We start from the raw sequence: 6,823 nt of genomic DNA, 5'->3' as shown, positions 1-6,823 counted from the left end.
AAAAATTGCATGACGCTCACTTATACTTTCAAAAATATTGCATAAAACCCCCCTGCCATGCAAAACATATAGATAGGAAATCATCTTCTTATCACACGAGGAAAGTTTCATGGTGGTGGGGTTTCATGCAACGTTTTTTAAAATATAAGGGGGTACCATGCAATTTTTAAAATACAGGGAGATTTTACGCTGAATTTCGAAACCACATGGGAGTTATAAACAATTTTACCTAAAAAATACAATGTAACTATTTTTTAAAAAATATATATTATAGTTTTTTGTATTATATTATGATTCTAGCATGTAACCCGTGCTAGAAACGGATTATTTTAATATTAGATTATATACTAATTTAATACTCCCTCCGTCCATCTTAAATGTTGAAATTTTCTCTTTGCATGTTGTTTAAAAAATATTGTATTTTAATGATAGTTGGTGTAGTTTTGATATAAAAAGATCCACTACCCAAAAACTGTCTATTTGTAGCACTTTTATGGTCCGTAACAATAAATTTGTAGCAAAAGGTGATTTTTGTTACGAAAATTATCGTGACAAAAAAATTTATATTTGATCAACTTTTATTTTTATTTTTTTCGCTTATTTCTTTGTAACAAATACAATTATAACAAATATCGTCCTAAATATATTTATTACTTAGGTCAAACCCTAACAAAAGAATAAATATAATATTTATATATAAAAAATATATATACATCTAAATAAAATTGTTTTAAAAATTTTTAAAAAAAAAAACTAAAAAGAAATATGTAAAGGCGTGATAACACTTTCATAAATCGATACACACACAACATCTTAACACTTTTCATAATTCGATGTTCATTTCTCCCCAAATCGATTACCATCCCTCCTTAACCCTCATTGAACAATAGCTCCGCTGTCGGCCACGGTTCCACGTCAGTCTGAAAGATAATCCTAGGCTCGTCCTTGTGTTTCTTTGGGTACCTTGTTGTGTCACCTCGCTTCGGTCTCTCCCTAGAAGTCGAGTGATTCACATTTTGCTGCGCAGCATTTGTTTTTCGTTCACCTGTTGTCAGATGGTGCCGACGCCGGCTTATTGTGCAGGTTTTTTGCTCTCCCTTTCCCCCATCGGTTTTGTAAGTATTGTGGTATTTTGGTATTTGTATAATTTTTGTGGGTTGTGCTGGCTTGTTTGAGGTGGCTTGTTGAATGAGGTTAATGTACTGTGATTGAGGTTGGGTCCCATGGATCCTGGTTCTTCTCCCTCTTACGCTGATGCAGTGCCTTCCAATTCACGCTCGCTCACCCGCAAACTGCTCGTCAAAATACTGCAACTGCTTCTAAGTCTTTCATTGATTAATTTGAGTCGGTTATTTTTGGCACTTTTTACTAGATATAATAATTGTCTAGCTATTTCCTTCTAGTCTATAAAATTTTGGAACTTGCTGCTAATTATAAATTTGCCTTAGTTGGGAAATTCATTCATAGCTACAATTCACTCGGATTGTAAAGGTAAGTTGGAGAGAAACCCTTTTCACGTGTCATTGTCCTCCATCCTTGTTTCACTGCTATAAAAAATAACAAACAATCGGATACAACCTATGCATACAAGGGTTAATAATTAACTTTGCTACTAAATGTTAATTATGTGACTGAATTATTGCGGTTTCATTTTTTTTTGGTTCAAGGTTGTCTTCAATATATTATCATTAACTACTGCTTATCAAGATGCATATTCCATATATATTAAATGTTTTATAGTTGAGAAAAAATAACTTGCAATTTCTATTTGATTGCCCAGGGTTGTCTTACATTTATCCAAACTATAATGGTAGACATATTTCAATTTTATTGGCGTTAGCATTGGTTTCTTTATAAAATAGAGACATCAATTTTCAATATTTTTCTTTTATCTCATGGCTTGTTATTATATGTTGGAATTAGTTGATAGATTTTATTGATTTTTTATATTTTCCCTCTTCAATCTAATATATGTATATACAATTATATTTTGGAACTATTTATATTTAGTTTGGTAAAATTATCTAATATTAGGAATGTTTAACATATTAGTAGATTGGCATCTAATGCTTAAATAAATAGTTTTGGTTCTCTTCACTTTGTCGTTCATTCTTTATCTACTTGGTTGTTTGATGTTTGAGAAAATGATACTACACTCTTGTATAGCATTTAATTGATGTGGCAGGATCTGAAAGTTCCAAAACTAGCACAATTGGGTGAGGAAAAAAAGAGTACATAGATAAATAAAATCTTAGTTACACAATTAATTGGTTTGATTAAATTTATGCACAATTTGAGCATTCATATGTTTGCTATGAATTTACTCCAACAAATTTAACTTTTTGGAGTCCATACATGAATATCATATTTCTATCGTGATCTAATAATATTTATTGACATCTACATAGGTGAATAAGTCTATGATATATTTTTGTGCTACTTGATGCTTTGCACTTAAAATTTCTATCAGATATACTGTGATACAACACCAAATTGAGGAGATTTATCTTATCTGTTTCTACTAAGCTGCCCATCTCATAAAGAGGAAATTCATTTTTAACCTATTTATGTAGTGCTGATATGATATTGGATTATAATTGGTTTCTTTATAACAATTTTGAGTGCAGACAGTGAAGTCTGTTGATTATTTCAAAGCAAAGGATAGACCAAGAGAGTTTGGTAACATATGTATCACCACCAAGTAGGCAGTCATTAAACAATTCATTGATATACCGATGCTTAGAAGCGAAATACAAGGAGGTGAGGCAAATGTCCTTTACTTATTCATTCATTTGAGATTGATTGTTACAACTAGTGCTCTCCTATCAAGAATTTCTTGGATCTTGATTATGAAAGGGTTTTGGTTGATTTTTGTGTAACAAGACTCTTAAATAACCAAGTTTTCCTTGCTTTGCAGTGAGAAGAACCACCATTATCTGTTTTGCGTGTTCAGTACCCCGAATAGCCCCATCATGGAGTTCCAAAAGACACTCTTGTAGTGCAGACTGTGTAAGAATAGGAGGAAGCACTAGATTTGTATCATTTTTTAGTTAAGATGACTGGCTTGCAATCATCCATGATTTTTCATAATTCAATAGAAACAATTGGATTAAATTGATAATATTTAATTAGAACTTATTGTGAAATGTCCAAGAGCATAAGTGGAATATTAGATATGGCAGACATCATTAAGATGTGATGTTTGCAATGTTATTCTGAGAAATTGAGGTTGTCAACAATTTATTGTCGGAGTTGATGTTGGTGTATAGACTGACTTAAACTAATAGAAATGTGAGAGTTTCATCAACTTCATACGTGTTGTTTTTGAAAGCGTAGTTATGATGAAGGCCATAGGAAAAAAGCTTAGCTAGGTTAAAGACATAATTTACATGTTTGAGATGTCCTTTGATGTTTAGTTACTTCCGTCATGACATACTAAAGAATTTTAATATTTTTTCATTTGATCAGGACTAATCTATTGCGTGGAACATGCCCTGGAACAAAATATACCTTATTATTGCAGGTTTACCTGAGTCAAATGAATATATATTTGTTGAGGCTAATGGTGGTTAAATCAGAAGAGTACATCGGTATATTTTCGTGGATAACAATGTTTATATATCATGTTAAAATTTTGATTTTTTATGTTTTGGGAGTTATGGAAATGCAGTATCTCACTGATTTTGATGTTTGTAGATATGCAATGTTGTAGCTGTGGCAGGCTACCTCAATGTTGTAGCTTACTTTCTCTATAAAATAAAAATATATGTTGTTTATCCATTCTCCATTTTCTTCCGTTGATTGACATGATGACTGATAGTTATTTCGATCCATTCTATTTTCTACCTATGTAGTGATGCTTCTATAGTATGCTTTTATGGTGCAATAGGTACCAATAATTAACCACTAAATTATTTGTGATGTTGCATTTAGTTTAGCTAACTACCTTCCTTGAGTTCAAGGTGGTGAATTGTAATGTTTCATTTCAATGATATGTAAGTATAATGTATGAGTTGAGTTATAAATAAATATTTTTAATCTACTATTCATCCATATTGTTTAGAGATATCATATTTCATCATAACTACCTCTGGTTTTATGTTTTTATATAGGTGATACCCTAGCCATTGTCAAGAGATTTTTTACCGCTGTTACGGTCCCAGAGACCGCACTTATTCTCCTAAGTAATGCCGGAGCAAAGATCCTCGATGACGTGCTCGGCGGAGATAATATCAAGTGCACTTACAAGGATGTACACATTTTTTAAAAATGTTTATTCTTTTGGGAATTAAATTACTTTAGTTTCTGATATAATTCTTATATATCATTGGAAACACATTGCAGTTGGTTCGCTGCCTCTGATTGCTTCCTTTGTGATTTTGTACTCAATGAGCTTGGTCGTTCATAACTGTATTTGTTAGTCGACCTTAGGATAGTACTTCAGTTTGATACCATATCTATTTATTCACTATTACTTTTGGATTTGGGGATCAAGTATTAGCAAGTTGTTAGTTGGTTGTTATGGTGTATGGCATGGTGATTTTTGAAGATGCTTTAAAGCACTATTGACACCTAATATTCTATTTTTTATATGAAAACGAATGTTGTTGGATTGATGTCGTTATATACATATGAACAATGATTTAAGATTAATTATAATAAAATTGTGTTTTAAATTATTTGTCACACAGATTGATCCATAAAAAAATATTTTAACAAGTGGATTTTATTTATGGCGACAAAATCCTTATTTGAGGCATGGATACCTTATGTAGCGGATTTTTAGTTACAGACAATAGCCGGTACAAAAAATATTTTACGTTTGCATTAAATTTGTACCAAATATTTGGTTGCGGACAAATTTCATAACAAACAACTCTCTGACAAGACACTACTTTTGTAACACATTTTTTGTTATGGACAAAGATTGCAACAAAAAAATTTTCTGACAAGATTCCATATTTGTATCGCATTTTTTGTTCCGAAAATATGTCGTAACAAATAGTTCTTTGACAGGATTTAACTTTTGTTCCGAATTTTTTGTTACGGATATATGTTTTTCTAAAAACATGACCGATGCTTTTGTTACTTACAAAAAATGCAACAAATACAATTAACACAGGCTTATTTTGAGGGTTGACCACTACTTATTTGTTAAGGAATTTGTCGCAACATAGACTTTTTATACTGCAATTTTTCGTAGCGGTCTAAATTCGCAACAAAGTTGACACAAAAAGCTATTTTGCACAAAAATTGGATTTATGTGACGGATTTTTGACCGCTACAAATAGTCCTTTTTTTTGTAGTGATCATTACACCCTTATAGTACTTTTTTTTTTCTTTTTTCTTTTTTTTAATTGAGTGGTTATTTAGGGTGATGTAATTAATGTACTTTTCAAGGAAAATAATTAAAATTAAAGTGTACAAAAATGAGCAAATTTAAAGAATAATTAAAATTAGCGGGATAATTACAGAATTACTAGCAAAATTACAAAATAAATAAAATAACTATTGCAATTAAAATTAAAAATACAGAATTAAATTTAAAAAGTTAAAATTAAATTTACAATTTACATAATTAAATAAGTGCACAATCTTAATTTACAATGCCAAAAATTAAGTAGACAATGTTGACATTTAAAAAAAAAAAGAAAAAAGTGTACAAAATTAAAATTAAATTTATAATTTACATAATTAAATACAGTGCAAAATCTTAATTTACAATGCCAAAAATTAAGTAGATAGTGTTGATATTAAAAAAAAAAAAAAAAAAGTGTACATAATTAGGAAATAGAAAAACAATGTATAAACCATTATCATTCCGTACATCATACATCAAGACGGGAAAATCAGTAGACAAACCTTTGTTTTACTGTAATTTTACTGTAACATCATACATTGAGAAGGAAAAATCAGTAGACAATGCGATATATCAATAGAAACTGCGATAAATCATCATGCCATTACACAATAAAAATCATAGTGAACACATATGAAATCAATACACAAAACAGCCTGCAAACATAATTCATTTTCCTCCCAAAGAGGGATAATCACATCATAACACTTCTCATCAAAGGAAAACTTTCCCTCCATTACCAAATACACATTCCCCCATTAAGTTACACTACATATACATCATACAATCACATATTTCAGCCACTGATTTCACAATGGCTGGAAATATGAATAATTATGTGACATTTTTTTGTATGTCATTTTTAGGATAACTAAATCAATTTGTATGCCCAACAAGTCTTTCGATGGGATAATATGTATATGTGACACTTTTTGTATGTCATTTTTCACAATTTAACATCACAAAGTGTCGTGAACTCACTCTCAGAAATTAATTGGCATTCATAGGATGCTCTCAGATACTAATCATCATCGAGCAAGGGCTGGGGCATACAAAATTCAATGCACATACGGTTGCATTACTTTAAAAGTAAGCCTCCAAATACAATATGCTTCATAGAGCTATCAAAGAACACAATCAGTACACTCTCAGATGATAACCTTCATCGAGTGGGGGGAGTGAATATGAATTCAAATGCACATTGGTTGCATTACTTTATAAGTAAGCCTCCAAATACAATATGTATCACAGGGCCATCAAAGAACACAATCAAGACACTCTCGGATGATAACTTTCATCGAGTGGGGAGCAGTGACTACGAATTCAAATGCATAGGGGTTGCATTACTTATACAGTAAGCATCCATTATCACCATGCACGATTAGTACACTCTAGTAAAGAAATTCATCATCGAGTGGGAGCTGTTTATGCAAATAATCTTGCGCCTATAGGGTACATTACTCA

General features: G+C 31.1%; 1 long non-coding RNA gene across 3 annotated transcripts; it reads left to right on the top strand.

Annotated features, from left to right (window-relative positions):
• Positions 1-869: 869 nt before the first annotated feature.
• Positions 870-4,461, top strand: LOC127263254 (uncharacterized). Of its 3 annotated transcripts, XR_007841413.1 has the most exons (5): positions 870-1,083; positions 2,628-2,760; positions 2,918-3,009; positions 3,469-3,523; positions 4,113-4,461. It is a non-coding gene; the product is annotated as an uncharacterized LOC127263254 (long non-coding RNA). The 3 variants fall into 3 exon arrangements; XR_007841412.1 differs by having other exon boundaries at positions 3,469-4,461; XR_007841411.1 differs by having other exon boundaries at positions 2,918-4,461.
• Positions 4,462-6,823: the final 2,362 nt, after the last annotated feature.

Source organism: Andrographis paniculata, unplaced genomic scaffold, assembly GCF_009805555.1.
Source record: "Andrographis paniculata isolate CXL003 unplaced genomic scaffold, ASM980555v1 Contig67END, whole genome shotgun sequence".
NCBI classification, from domain to species: Eukaryota; Viridiplantae; Streptophyta; class Magnoliopsida; order Lamiales; family Acanthaceae; genus Andrographis; species Andrographis paniculata.
This window is presented reverse-complemented; position numbering and strand designations above follow the sequence as displayed.